We start from the raw sequence: 16,512 nt of genomic DNA on the forward strand, positions 1-16,512 counted from the left end.
TGGATCAGAGTGTAAAATGCCTTTTGCCAGGAAGCCCAAATTCACTCTTGGAGAGCTGATTATTATAACTGCTTTCATGAGGAAATATTTCCCAAAAAGAATTGGGGGCGTATATGGGGTCATTCAAGACCAGCGAAATATAATTTTGTCCGAAATGACCCGTAGAGTCCACAGAGTCGCTGGGTTTAGAAGGACCCAGCGCGACTGTCTTAAGCGCTTTTCGGACCTAAGCCGAAGAGACAAAGAATTAAAACGATCCATTATAAGATTTCTTAGAGAATGTAAGTATAATATAAGGATAAATTATTTTCTGTCCACTAAGAATTAAATATATATTTGAATCAAGGTATATGTTACATTCTATCATATTTGATTCAATTTGTTATTTTAGTTTACACTATCAAGAAATGTTTTTATTATGCCCCAAGAAAGGATCCCAAAAAAAATGTTTCAACTTTGTAAAAAATATTTATATACATTATTCTAAATTGAAAATGAGTTATAATTATAGAGTGCGCAATTACGCAATAGCGTTAGTGCCACATGACTTTATCCTTTTGCTTGCGCCCCAAAAAGGTATCGTGGAACGCCTGTTATTATGCCCCTTGAAAGTTTCCAAAAAAACTGTTGCAACTTTAAAATAAAATTTATAAACATTATGGTTCTTGCAAATGAAAGTTATAATTATATAGTGCGCAATAACGATTGCCACATGACTTTTCATTTTTTACTTGTGCCCCAAAAAAGGTATCGTATACTTTTATTATGCCCCAAGAAAGGGTCCAAAAACAATGCACTTTCATCAAATATTGCTAATTTGTGTTCTCGAAAATGAAAGATAATTATACAGTGCGCAATGATTGCCACATGACTTTTTCTTTTTTGCTTGCGCCCCAAAAAGGTATCGTGGAATGCCTGTTATTATGCGCCTGGATACATACTTGGGGCACAAGTAAAAAGAATGTCATCTAGCAATAACGCTATTGTGCACTATATAATTGTTTTTAACAAAAGGAAATCTTAATTTTATATATATTTTTTTTTATTGGATCAGACAGGAGAGAAAAAACAAACAAAAGATGCCCTAAATATCTGAGGACGGGGGGGCGGAGTTTTCCTACAACCAAGATGGAAGCTTTTACATAGAGCTCCGCAATCCGGTCTGAGGAGATTTGCCACCACCCGCACAAAACCGACCTTAGAGGGCTATAATGCGGTCACTTTGCACCATGAACATACGGTGCTAGGGGAAAGCATATTTATATACCCCAACTATTCAACTATAGCTCCAGAACAGAAGCGCAAACATCCGGCCGGGGCCGCCATCTTCCCTCAGCCCATATGCTGCTCCAGTGCTTCAGCGAGACAACACAGGCGACTAACGCTGGGAAGCGACTTGGGAGACTGCAGAGATACTTTATCTTAGGAGCGTGAGTATGTAACTTGGCACTGCTCCACACACCGCCACTTTAACAGCCCCCAGATCAATTTATAGAAGACGCACAGTTAGCAGGGCCATGAGGGGCACAACGGCCATAAGCAAAGAACACTCAAACTCACTCGCATTACTGCCCTAAAGGGAACAAGTGCAAACCTTGGGATAAAGCGTTATAAAAGGGAAGCCACAACTTTGCAACACCCTTATTAAACTCAGAAAACATCGCACCGATCCCCCAGCAGCCAACAGAAGTATAGCACTCTCCACGTGGCGACTCTTATAAAGATCAGTTCTTATGCCTCTACCTTTTGGATTTAACTCAGGCCATAATCCTCTCTTGCACTTCAAATCATTTATTACAAGCCAGTTACCTTCATCTTTAACCCAACATCAATCATACCATGTTACTAGATCCTGATATAGTCACAGAAAAGCGCAAACTTTAAGGGAACCTACAACAGTACTGCCATCTTTTAAAAGTTTTGTGATTTCTTAATATTAAGCCTTGCTTGTTTTTTCCAGCACAACAGTTTATAGCTAACACACGTCTGCCATCTTGTGGCCAACAGAAATATAACATACAGAAGATTTGATTTCTATCAGCACCCTTTTATCTCTTATCCAAGCCTGCCATCTAGTGGCTTAAAGGAATTATTGTATATAGAGGACTTTGGATCTCCCAGCAACTACTCATCTCTAGCGCAAGACTGACATCTAGTGGCTACGGTTGTCACCACACAGAGTTGTTTTCACTACCTCACTTAGACCCAAGAGAATTAAAGAACTATAACTACTTTGATATTAGCCCTCTTGTATCTCCCAAAATCCACCTCATACAGGAATATCCAATCAAGAACATCAAAATGGCGGCAAGGAGGTTGAACAAACCAGAGAAAGGAGGAGGGGGAAAAAACACTCCAGTTACATCTTACTTTAAGAACACGCAGAGTGACAACACAGCTGAGCAAAACACTGAAACTGGGACATCTACTGAAGCCACTACACCAGAGGCTACCCATATAGATGATAACACACCTCTGACTAGAGCTGATTTACACCTACTGGTGTCCAAACAAGATATCACTAGCAGCTTTGACAAATTATGGGCCAAAATGGATGCCATGCACACCTCTATGAATGAGAGCCTAAATGATATCAAGAAAGATATGTCAGATCTGGGTGCAAGAGTTGAATCTCTGGAAGAAAACAACGACAACATCATAGAGGATGTGGAAATGGCAGTTCAGCAGACATCCCAACAACAGCAGGTAATAAATGAACTACTAGACAAGCTGGAGGATATGGAGAATCGAAGTAGACGTTGCAACATCCGTCTCAAAGGTATCCCAGAATCCGTAACACCATCAGACCTACCCTCATACCTTCACCAACTGTTCTGTGCAATTACAGGAATGGACACGTCCACTGAAATCGAAGTGGAAAGGGCTCACAGAGCACTCAAGCCTAAGCCTAGGGCAGATCTTCCACCCAGGGATGTAATTGTGGCCTTTCTAAGATTTCCTGAAAAAGACAAGATCCTCAGGGAAGCAGCAAAACAACCTACCTTCAAATTTAGGGGCAATGTAGTGCACTTTTTCCAGGATCTCAGTAACAGAACTTTACAAAGAAGGGGAGCTCTGAGACCTCTCACGACTCTCCTAAGGAAAAATTAAATCCAATACAGGTGGGGATACCCATTTGCGCTCCACATTTCAAAGGACAATAAGTTACTGACAATTAGAGATGCTGAAGGTATCCCAGATATTTGTGAAGCACTAGATCTAGAAATTCCCCTTATCCAGGGTCCCTCAACATCCACGGAACTACCGAAACCACAGAGGCTACCCATGAAATCTCAAAGATCTCAGTGGGCAAGAATCCCTACAAAGAAACCTAAAAACTCTTGACAGGCTCAATTAGAATAGTAGGGAACTGGCTTCCTTGATCTCATCTAAGACATCCTGGATTATGGGGAGAGAAAATTATTCTCACACACTCCCCTTCTAAAACCAGCGGCTGCCTTACATCAGTAATGTTATGGTTTAAAGACACTCCCTTGTTTACAGATGAGTCAAAATGACTGTGACTGTTCGTGAATTTAGGTAAATTAAAGATTTGTTGTTTAACAAGGTTTAAGTATGGGTGAATTATATCACATATGAAGTAGAAACAGTTATTCATATTGCAAATTCAGTTAGGATAATCAACCCAACAACTAGGTAAAATAAACAAATGAGATTTAATAAAAAGATTTTTTGCATATAAAAGATACAGTAAAATACGGTTGTGGCCACAACTACAATAAAAAATGATAGTTCGAAGACAGTATCAGAAATATACACAGTGAATGTGTTGTCTGTTAAAATATTCCTTATAGGCTTTAGACTGACATATCGTTTAGAATTTATGATTTTAAACACTTAATAGTGAAAATAAACATTAGTAGCTAAGGGATTTTGCAATCAATAGTGAAGTATAGTACTTGGTAGTGAAGATATTAGAAAGTCTTATGAACAGTAATCATAAATTAATTTCTTGGTAATTCCGGTGGTGTTAGTGCTTAGTATCAATGTTCCAAACACTCCTATGCTTATAGCACAAGAGAACTAAACAACTAGAAAGACTAATTGTATGAGGAATACAATAGAATTCACAGCAGAGATTGCCACAGATTGTATATCATATAAACTCCAAATAATGGATTCAGATGGATTTTATATTATATTGGTTTTTTTAAAAAGTTCCATAACATTCATACCTTATAATCTTTATTAAAGCTTTATTAAAGCGACTAGGAACCAACATTCACACAGTGGTAGCGGTTAGAAAATTAAAAACACTTAAACCCAATCATGCATATTTGTTGTGTATAGATATATAGATCAACATGGGCATACTTAGAATTGTATATAACATAAGCTAAGCCCTTACAATCCGAGGGCTAATTTAACTTTTAACTATTAGTCTAAAGTAAGCACCATGATTGACCCGCTATTAGCAAAAAAAAATTTTTGTATAATTTTTGCACAAGGGTAAGCAGTTAAAAACGGCAGACAGGAGAGACAAAGCTGCTCCTGCTGGACCCCTGACGCGCGTTTCACAGAACGCTTCCTCAGAGGGGGTGCGGGCCGCCGCTACCCGACGTGATTTATATATCTGTTGAGCCCACCTTCCTAGCATCATAGGTTGCCCATTGTAGAAGATAGGTATCCGATTGGTTCATGAATCTGTCAGTCAGACCTATTTGCTCTGACATGGGTTGTCTTGCCGCGCAACTGGAGGGCGTGAGTCATAGGGCGTGTTTCCAACAACGGTAAAGCCAGTCACAATTGGTATACTGGGGGTGTGTGAGAACTACTCTGTGACGATAGGACGATCACAGAGTAGTGTAAACAAAAGATACGGATCTTATGTCACATTCACTTATAAAGCTACAAATGATCATATTGAAACATCGAACATACAAATTAATGTAAGCATCAATATAATTTTAGGTGGAGTATAAGGGATAATCTAAACTATCTTAGGTGAAAAACTTGAAAGAACCCTATTACATGAAAGTGCCGTATGAGCACTATTTGTGCATTATAGTATAGAAATATTAATGAGAAGCAATTGTATGAAGAGGAGAAAACGGCATGATGCAGAAAAGTGCATGATTAGCACTGCTAATACATACGATGAAACTGATATATACATTTGTATGCATATTATGAAATATCTGTACATTCGTAAATAAAGTGCTTTTAACAAAGTTAGAGTATATTATAAAATTATAGTCTGTATAACATATAGATGGAATTTTTACAGACAAGAAAATAAATTATTCGCAACAAATATAGAGAATATTCAAGAAGATATTATGTCATATACATTGATACTGATCAATGCTATTTGCATATTTTTACCGAGTGAGAAGTCAGCATTGCAGGATACTCCTAAGTAGATCCTGCAATGCTGACTTCTCACTCGGTAAAAATATGCAAATAGCATTGATCAGTATCAATGTATATAAGTGAATGTGACATAAGATCCGTATCTTTTGTTTACACTACTCTGTGATCGTCCTATCGTCACAGAGTAGTTCTCACACACCCCCAGTATACCAATTGTGACTGGCTTTACCGTTGTTGGAAACACGCCCTATGACTCACGCCCTCCAGTTGCGCGGCAAGACAACCCATGTCAGAGCAAATAGGTCTGACTGACAGATTCATGAACCAATCGGATACCTATCTTCTACAATGGGCAACCTATGATGCTAGGAAGGTGGGCTCAACAGATATATAAATCACGTTGGGTAGCGGCGGCCCGCACCCCCTCTGAGGAAGCGTTCTGTGAAACGCGCGTCAGGGGTCCAGCAGGAGCAGCTTTGTCTCTCCTGTCTGCCGTTTTTAACTGCTTACCCTTGCGCAAAAATTATACAAAAAATTTTTTTTGCTAATAGCGGGTCAATCATGGTGCTTACTTTAGACTAATAGTTAAAAGTTAAATTAGCCCTCGGATTGTAAGGGCTTAGCTTATGTTATATACAATTCAAAGTATGCCCATGTTGATCTATATATCTATACACAACAAATATTCATGATTGGGTTTAAGTGTTTTTAATTTTCTAACCGCTACCACTGTGTGAATGTTGGTTCCTAGTCGCTTTAATAAAGCTTTAATAAAGATTATAAGGTATGAATGTTATGGAACTTTTTAAAAAAAAACAATATAATATAAAATCCATCTGAATCCATTATTTGGAGTTTATATGATATACAATCTGTGGCAATCTCTGCTGTGAATTCTATTGTATTCCTCATACAATCTCTGAGATCCCACAACAGATACTGATCCCAGTTGACTATATTCATTATAATATATATATATACCAAATATATGTATTTATATACAAATAAAGGGACTATATCTGTCATTACTTAACTCCATCCCCCCACCACCTCTACTCTAAAGTTATAGCACAAGAGGTTACAGGTGATGTGAGAACAAATTAGCAATTCTTCAGTGTCAGGTTTTTTCTTAAGTGATGCAATTTTTGTATCCAAAAATAAATAGTGACTTTTCTCAATACAATTGTTACTTATATCCAAGTGTAACTTTTTTTCTAATGTGCAGTGTTGCTCCGGTTGTATAATATATGCAGCTGTGTGTTACGTGGGAGACGATAGTTGGTTCAAAGTTAGTTGTTAATATTCACAGTGTTTCAAGTCCGATAGTCTATCGGTATGTTTCTGTAGATGTTATTATCCTTATGAACGAAGTGTAATGGATATGGCTTGAGACAGACTTACCTGGCTGCGCTCCCTGGCCGGCGTTGTCCCTGCACGGCGGAAGTACTCGCAGCCGCTTCACTGTCGGATGTAGCCCTGTTGATTCTCCGCTGGTTTCGTAAGGTACTATGCTGCGTGATATTCCTCCTGTAGTTGGCAGCTAGCAACTATCTTGGGATGAGTGAGTTGCAAACAACAACAGATCCACAGATACTTCTACGCGTTTCAGCACACTTGGTGCCTTTATCAAGATATTTTACTGTGGATTGTTTGGAGCCTTTTGAAGTGTTTTCAGTACCCGTATGTAGGACCCGTATGTAGAAACATGGTCTTAGAGGTAGTTGTATTGTTATTTCTAAAAAAGTCTTATATGTTTAAGATATTATCGGTGCTTAAAGGGACATTATGAATTTTCCTTAACTTAAAATTTCACATTTTTTTCGCTATATGAATATTGTTTTAAATTCCTTTGTTAACCAACAATTCAAATATATTTGTTGAATTACTATGTATATATCTTAATTGATTAGAATAAACTTTAGAATAAACTTTACTTGTATATTATGATTTGTAAAAACGGGAAATGAATGGTATAAAATCGGGAATAAATGGTATAAAATCGGGAATAAATGGTATCAAATCTATTACGCAAATTTATTTATGGGTCAATTCGAACTAACTAATATTCTAGAAACCCCCTGGAGCGCAAACCTCGTACTCTTCAAGAGATATATAGATGGCCTTTTTTTCGTATGGGCTGGTGGTATAGACCTACTTATTTTATTCATGCAAGACCTAAATAATAACTCGTGGGGTCTCTCTTTTACATACGAATACAATACCAAATCTATAAACTACTTAGATATCACAGTTGAGATTATGGAAAATCAAATAAAAACAAAAACCTACTTCAAACCAGTAGATTCTAATAATTATGTACACTTCAATAGCTGTCATAACGATCTCTGGAAACTCAACATACCCAAAAGTCAATTTATGAGACTTAGAAAAAACTGTTCTGATATACAAGATTTCAAGATACAATCAACTATTCTTGAAAACAAATTTATTGAAAGAGGCTATGACAAAGAACTGATAAAGAAATCACATAATACTGCATTAACAACTGACAGAAAAGTTCTATTAACAGCAAAAGACAGAAGCACCCCACAAGGTGAACATAAATCGTATGAGACAGCATTTATAACCCAATATACTGCAGATTTTCAGAGTGTCAAAAAAATTCTGTACAAACACTGGCATTATATCCAGAAAGACCCATTTTTAAATGACATTGCACAATCAAAACCCAAAATCATTTATAGAAAATGTAAAAATTTAAAGTCAATACTAGCCCCTAGTGAATATAATAAAGGTAAATCGAATAAAGATGTTCTAGGGAATAATCTTGAAGGATATTATCCTTGCCATAAATGTAAAGCCTGTAAATTCAGTAAGAGGAGCAAAATGGTTGAATCTACAAACTCTAGTTTCAAATTGAAAATTAAAGACACCATAAAATGTACTGACACAAATGTGGTCTATTTAATCCAATGTCCGTGTAAAAAACAATATTTAGGCCAAACGGGACAACCTCTCAAAGATAGAATAAGACAACATCTGAATAATATTGAAAGAGGCTTTGAAGATCACCAACTATCCCTACATTTCAAAAAAGAACACAATCAGAGCACCAAAGGGTTATTATATTGGGGCCTTAGGAAAATATTATCTAAAAGAGGGGGTGACACAACAAAAAAACTACTCTTAGTAGAAGCTGAATTGATAGTAAACTTTTCATCATTAATCCCAGGAGGGCTCAACGCAGAACTAGATCTCAATCCCTTTATTTAAGCGAAGGGTGCATTATAGAACTAGTCCTTCATCACCCCATTTAAATGAATTCATCTAAAAAATAATTTCATATTACAACTAGATACATCTCCGATACATATGTCAAAAATTGATTATAACCTCCAAATAGCAAAACTTAGGCAAAGTAAGAAGCCTTACATATATACACTATAAATAATTAAACAGGTTTATAGATTTGATACCATTTATTCCCGATTTTATACCATTTATTCCCGATTTTATACCATTCATTTCCCGTTTTTACAAATCATAATATACAAGTAAAGTTTATTCTAAAGTTTATTCTAATCAATTAAGATATATACATAGTAATTCAACAAATATATTTGAATTGTTGGTTAACAAAGGAATTTAAAACAATATTCATATAGCGAAAAAAATGTGAAATTTTAAGTTAAGGAAAATTCATAATGTCCCTTTAAGTACCGATAATATCTTAAACATATAAGACTTTTTTAGAAATAACAATACAACTACCTCTAAGACCATGTTTCTACATACGGGTCCTACATACGGGTACTGAAAACACTTCAAAAGGCTCCAAACAATCCACAGTAAAATATCTTGATAAAGGCACCAAGTGTGCTGAAACGCGTAGAAGTATCTGTGGATCTGTTGTTGTTTGCAACTCACTCATCCCAAGATAGTTGCTAGCTGCCAACTACAGGAGGAATATCACGCAGCATAGTACCTTACGAAACCAGCGGAGAATCAACAGGGCTACATCCGACAGTGAAGTGGCTGCGAGTACTTCCGCCGTGCAGGGACAACGCCGGCCAGGGAGCGCAGCCAGGTAAATCTGTCTCAAGCCATATCCATTACACTTCGTTCATAAGGATAATAACATCTACAGAAACATACCGATAGACTATCGGACTTGAAACACTGTGAATATTAACAACTAACTTTGAACCAACTATCGTCTCCCACGTAACACACAGCTGCATATATTATACAACCGGAGCAACACTGCACATTAGAAAAAAAGTTACACTTGGATATAAGTAACAATTGTATTGAGAAAAGTCACTATTTATTTTTGGATACAAAAATTGCATCACTTAAGAAAAAACCTGACACTGAAGAATTGCTAATTTGTTCTCACATCACCTGTAACCTCTTGTGCTATAAGCATAGGAGTGTTTGGAACATTGATACTAAGCACTAACACCACCGGAATTACCAAGAAATTAATTTATGATTACTGTTCATAAGACTTTCTAATATCTTCACTACCAAGTACTATACTTCACTATTGATTGCAAAATCCCTTAGCTACTAATGTTTATTTTCACTATTAAGTGTTTAAAATCATAAATTCTAAACGATATGTCAGTCTAAAGCCTATAAGGAATATTTTAACAGACAACACATTCACTGTGTATATTTCTGATACTGTCTTCGAACTATCATTTTTTATTGTAGTTGTGGCCACAACCGTATTTTACTGTATCTTTTATATGCAAAAAATCTTTTTATTAAATCTCATTTGTTTATTTTACCTAGTTGTTGGGTTGATTATCCTAACGGAATTTGCTATATGAATAACTGTTTCTACTTCATATGTGATAAAATTCACCCATACTTAAACCTTGTTAAAATACAAATCTTTAATTTACCTAAAGTCACGAACAGTCACAGATACTTTTTATTAACAGTCATTTTGACTCATCTATATTAACCCTCAGCTTCCCAGCGCCTTTCACACTCCTGAAGTTCCTAAATAAAAATTAATTAGACTAAGTTGAGAGATCTTAGTCTTACTTGAAAGGCTAAGAGGGTGAGAAAGTGTCCAGACTCTTTCCTTATATTTAAGATAGAATTTTAACTCCCTTGTTTACAGTTAGGCCAGAACCGAGCTGAGTCTATATGGGCCAAATCATTCTAAGACTCTTTAGGAACTGAGGCACTGGTGACGGGAAGGCCGGAATTTATATCTATGTTTATGTTTATATTGTTAGCACTATATTCTCTGAGAAACCTCTATGGATATGTTTACTATAGATACTAAGAGGGTGGATAGGTAACGCCTCCTCGGACTCAAGGTCCCCCGAAAAGATGTTTTTCATGTTTAGTCAAGTAATAATTTTCTTGTTATTTATTCCAGGTTTAACAATAAGAGCTAAGAATGTATTATTCAATATGACTAACCTGTTGTATTTCTTTTTTCTATTTCTCTGTCAGAATTTCTCCTTTTCCACCCCCCTTTTCTTCTTCTTACCTTCACTCCTAAAACGACCACAGATGCTCCAGTCAAGTAGAAGCTGGGTAGCCACTCGTATAGGAACCCTGGACCTATCAAACTCAGATAAATACCACACGAAGGGTCAGGTAATTGCAAATGCACCAGTACATAACAAGTCTAGGGCACCAACCAAACGATTAGATGGCTAGTACCAACATTACACTAGTCTCACACAATGTGAGAGGTCTAAATTCAGACATTAAGAGAAGGAAGGCTATGTCACAATACAAACTCCTAGGGGCTAATGTGATATTTTTGCAGGAGACCCATTTCATGACCTCTCAGATCCCGAAATATTGGGAGAAACAATTCCCTCTACACTACCATTCGACGGTTAATCAGAAAAAAAGAGGGGTGTCTATACTCCTTCACTCCTCCCTAAACTTTCACCACACTGATTCCATTATAGACAAGGAGGGTAGATTCCTCATCATTAAAGGCACTATCAATAAAATAGAAATAATCTTCTGTAATGTTTACGCCCCAAACGAGCATCAAGAGCAGTTCTTTACTAATCTATCCTACCTCCTCACTAGCTGGAATGCAACTAGAATTTTTTTAGCGGGTGACTTTAATGTCTCTCTACACACTCAGACCCAATCTCCAAACACCCCCCTCACAACTGCCCAACACAGAATGAATAAAAAGACTCTCTCCATCCTCAATACCTTGGCAGGACACAACTTACTAGACACATGGACGGCTCTTTATGGTATCACAGATGACCACACATTTTATTCCACAGCACATCACAAATACTTCCGCTTAGATTATATTTTTTCAAGCCAGATACTGACAGCAAATCTAGTGTCTTCCTCTATTCATCCGTGTGTGTGGTCCGACCACTCAATAGTCTCTCTAAAGATGAAAGGGATTCTTCCATACAATAATACTAAAAGCTGGTCATTTGACCCCTTATCATTAAAATTCCCAAACCATAAAGAGACAGTTCTTAAACGCATAGAGGAATACTGGAACCTCAACCTGAACACAATAAACAACCCCATACAGGTGTGGGCAGCACACAAATCAGTTATAAGAGGAGTATTGATCCAAATGAAATCCCACGCCAAACGTAAAACGAAGGCTCTTATTGACTCACTGCAACACGACATAGCTAACCTAGAAAAACGCCACAAACTATCTGGTTCACCTAGCCTTTACAAAACACTTCTAGACAAAAGACAAGCTCTTGACAAAATGCTTTCTGACCGATCATCTAGAGCAGGGCTTAGACTCCAATCTAAATATTTTCTTTACGCAAACAAACCAGACAAATTTATGGCCTATAAAATTAGAAATAGAACTAGAGACATGTCAATCCCCACCCTATATAACTCTCAGGGGGTCCTAACGTCAAACCCCAAAGACATAGTCGCCTCATTCGCGACATACTATGGCTCCCTGTATGACGGTCAGAAAGTCACTAGAACAGAAACCATACAGAACTCCCTAGACACCATCCTAGAGGAGGCGGCATTACCCAAAATAAGCAAACAAGAACTAGACTCTTTGAATGCAGAAATCACTGACAGAGAGGTCCTCTGGGTCCTTAAAGATTTAAAACCAGGCAAGGCAGCAGGCCCTGATGGGTTCCCAGGGGACTATTACAAACAATTCAAACCAACTCTCACTAAACACATTGTACAATTCTGTAATTCTATCCTAAAAGGCCACAAGATCCCATCTGAATTGTTAAATGCCAAAATTATAGTACTTCCGAAACCAGGTAAAGATAAGACATTGTGCCAAAGCAATAGGCCAATATCCCTTATAAACCAGGACCTCAAGATTTTCACAAAAATTCTAGCTAATCGAATCAAACCCCTACTTCCCAAGCTGGTCCACCCAGACCAAGTGGGCTTCATTCAAAATAGAGAAGCACCAGACAACGTCAGGAGAATGGTGTCCCTAATTGACTATATACATGAAACAAAAACGCCTTCTCTGCTCCTCTCTTTAGATGCAGAGAAGGCGTTTGATAGAGTTGATTGGACATACATGCAGGCAGTATTAACCAAAATAGGCATAACTGGAGAATTCATGAATGCAATTCAAAATATATATTCCACCCCCTCAGCAAGCGTGAGAGCTATGGGCCACCAATCTGAAAATTTTGCAGTCCTTAATGGGACCCGTCAGGGCTGCCCCCTATCTCCATTACTGTTTGCTCTGTGCATAGAACCCCTGGCCCAACATATTAGAAGATCTCCTGATATTACTGGTATTAAAATAAAGCAGAAGGAATATAAACTCACACTTTTTGCAGACAATGTCCTCCTCTCTCTGTCACGACCAATGATAACACTGCCGAACCTCTACCAAACCCTTGAATCCTTCTCCACCATTTCAGGTTATAAAATTAACCTTGAGAAGTGTGAAGCGCTACCTATACACCTACCGGTACACACCAAAAAGCTTATAGAAGCTAACTTTGAATTTAAATGGGCCAAACACTTTCTCAGATACTTGGGGATTAATCTCACCACAAGCTCAAAGACTTTATATAACATAAATTACCCCCCTTTGTACAAATCTATTAAACAAGATCTGAATAGATGGAGTAAGCTGAGATTTTCATGGTTTGGTAGACTGTCGGCAATCAAAATGATGACATTACCAAGGATTTTATATTTATTTCGCACCTTGCCAATTAGAATACCAACCCCAGACTTAGATGACCTTCAAAGACATATAATCAATTTCATTAGGGGGAACAAAAAAGCTAGGATCCCTTCGGCAATCCTCTCCAGAAACAGACAGTTGGGGGGGGGTGGGGGCACCAAATCTTAAACACTATTTTCAGGCAGCTAGACTAGCACAGACAGCCCTTCTTAATGACCCAGACAAAGACATTGTGTGGACGCAGCTAGAGTCAGATATTGCAGGAATTATCCCACGAGACTTGATTCTTTGGGACCCTAAACGGTGCCTTAGCAAGACACAATACGAACACCCAATAATAGATTTTATGATCAAGCAATGGTCCAAGCTAACCACCTCCCTAGCTCTACTCCCTATACACTCAGTTAAAGCCACACTTACTAGCCTAGTTAGACACGAATTGGTTCCCATCATCAAAAAATGGGAGAACAGAGAACTTTATAGAATCGCTGACATTATAGTAAGAGGCAAAATGATGAGCTACACACAACTACAAGAAAAACTACAGCCAATCAAACTAGAATGGTTCCTTTACTTACAGCTATCTTCCATAATTCACCCTCTCTTACCTCTCATAACCAAAAATTTACCCTCTACATTAGAAAGCATATGCAGCTCCCCATCCAGACCCAAGAACACTATCTCTAGGCTTTACCAGGCAATACAGCTAGCGTCAGATAACTCCAAATCCTCTATACAAACTAAATGGGAAAAGGACATCAATAAGGAAATGGAGGTCCAGGTTTGGTATACAATTCTCTCTAGTGCAGGAAAGGGATTATTGAGTGCAGATATGTGGGAAAACTGCATTAAAACCAACTTCCGTTGGTATCTAACACCGCTGATAACCTCACACTCTTCCAAAGATAGATCCAGACTTTGTTACAAAGGCTGTGGGGAGGTGGGGGACTATAAACACATATGGTGGGACTGCACCTATTCACATAGGGTATGGAACCGACTATCTAGGTTCCTAAGCTCTACTCTAGACAGCCCCATTAGACTTACCATGGAGCAAGCACTGCTTCATGTTAAGCTTCAAGAATTTAACAAACATATTAATTTGTTTATCAGGATAACATGCACCGCCACGAGGATCTGTATAGCCCGTCACTGGAGGGAGGGTGCCCCTTCCTGGGATGAAATCCAACACAAAATTAAATTCTTCTATAATATGTCAGAACAGGCAGCATTTCCCCTAGATACCCAAGAAACCTTCCAGAAAGTATGGTATTACTGGATATTAAATAACGGGTCTTAACACATTAGTCTACTAGAATAGAGCCCCTCACTTCAGGGGTCCCACCCTCAGGTACATGGAGTCCCCAGAAACGATAAGTACAACACAGATAACTAGGGGACATATTAACCCTACATAAAACAAATCGTTACACAAACTGGAGCAGAATGGTCAGGAGTTGTTCCCCTCTCTACACCCCATCTCTCTTTCTCTCCTTACTTTACCTTACTTTTTTCATCTTTCACTAATACTTTATCTAGATGACATCTACCTTGGTAATATACAATTTATGTGGGCCTTACAGCTTCATAAAAATGAACTAAATTACTTGAATTTTAGCTCAAATATGAGAATTTATGTTAAAAGGACTATCGTCCCTCAACGCACGACGCTATTAAAGTTCTCCTGTAAGTGCGACCCCACATGCTATGACTCAATACTTGAACGTTTTATTGATTTGTATTTTGCACGATTTTCATTACTATGTAACGTGAGAGAACCAAGATGTTTGTTCTCTCGACCTATTTTGATTCATCTTTTGTTTCATACTTTGTCTGTTATTATGCCTTTGTTACAAAACAATAAAAATTACTTTATCATAAATATCTGAGGACTATAGAGGTTGTTAGTGATTAAACTTCCGGATCCCCACCGATGCCCTTAGTCACACTTGAAAATAGACAGATTACTGTAATTGAAAAACCTTTCGAAGAAAATACAGAAGGTATGGTAAATTTTGTTACACTTTTTTAGACACTCAGTAATTGATTACTCATATATAACCAAAAGTGTTTCACTTACATTTTATTTGTATAATACCCGTGAAATAAGGTCCACAGATTTATTAAAATTACAACAAAGATAAATAGGTCATAAAGTTAATGTACAATGCTCTCTCTCTATCTCCCTCTCTTTTGCTGTCTCTCTCTCCCGTTCTTCTGCTCTCTCTCTCCCCTTTCTCCCCCCTCTCTTTTGCTGTCTCTATCCCCCCTCTCTCTTGATTTCTCTCTCGCCTTTCTCCCCCCTCTCTTTTGCTGTCTCTCTCCCCCCTCTCTCTTGATTTCTCTCTCCCCTTTCTCCCCTCTCTCTTTTGCTGTCTCTCTCCCTCTCTCTACTCGCTATGTCTTTTCAGCTCTCTCACGCCCGGAAACGCCAACCTCACACCACCCTCACACCCGATCAGCACTAGCAACGATTACAGGTCTCTACTGCGCAATAACAGCTTTTGAAAAACAGAAAAGGCCTATATTATATAGATATATTTGTTTTTGGTTATAGAAGCAGCAGTAGAAATTAGAACGGAAGAGCCAGATTTTGTTCTACCTATCCAAAGACCAAAAATAACAGTAGAACATTCTTCGGACTCCGATTCTGTGGGTTTTGAAGGTTGGTTTTGGTATTTGTAATATAATGATTGTGCTTTTCTATAAGCATCTTTATTTGAATATGGTAATCCGTTTCATTAATTTGTTTTATTCATAGATGATGTTGAAGCCGAAGAATCTACTTCCACAAGAAACATTGGTACACGTAAGTACAAATTATTTACTTTTGTTTTTAGCCATCATTATTATTTTGTTTTTATAAATATATATATATTTATTAACAAATATTTATACATTGTAGGATGTTCGTGGAAATGTTCTTTATACAAAACGCATTTGGATACAGCATAAAATTTGAAACATCTTTCTAATTTACTGATATTGTCAATATACAAACTTAGATAATTGGAGTAAATTATAAAGTGTATTCCAATTCTCAGTTCTATATG

The 16,512-nt window shown here is 37.5% G+C and overlaps 1 long non-coding RNA gene across 1 annotated transcript; it reads left to right on the plus strand.

The window, feature by feature from the left end:
* The first annotated feature begins 15,390 nt into the window (after window positions 1-15,390).
* LOC128635951 (uncharacterized) lies at window positions 15,391-16,071 on the plus strand. Its single transcript, XR_008398631.1, has 3 exons — window positions 15,391-15,462; window positions 15,871-15,939; window positions 16,017-16,071. It is a non-coding gene; the product is annotated as an uncharacterized LOC128635951 (long non-coding RNA).
* The last annotated feature ends 441 nt before the right edge of the window (window positions 16,072-16,512 follow it).

The sequence above is a fragment of the Bombina bombina genome, chromosome 7 (genome assembly GCF_027579735.1).
Source record: "Bombina bombina isolate aBomBom1 chromosome 7, aBomBom1.pri, whole genome shotgun sequence".
In the NCBI taxonomy this organism is placed as follows: Eukaryota; Metazoa; Chordata; class Amphibia; order Anura; family Bombinatoridae; genus Bombina; species Bombina bombina.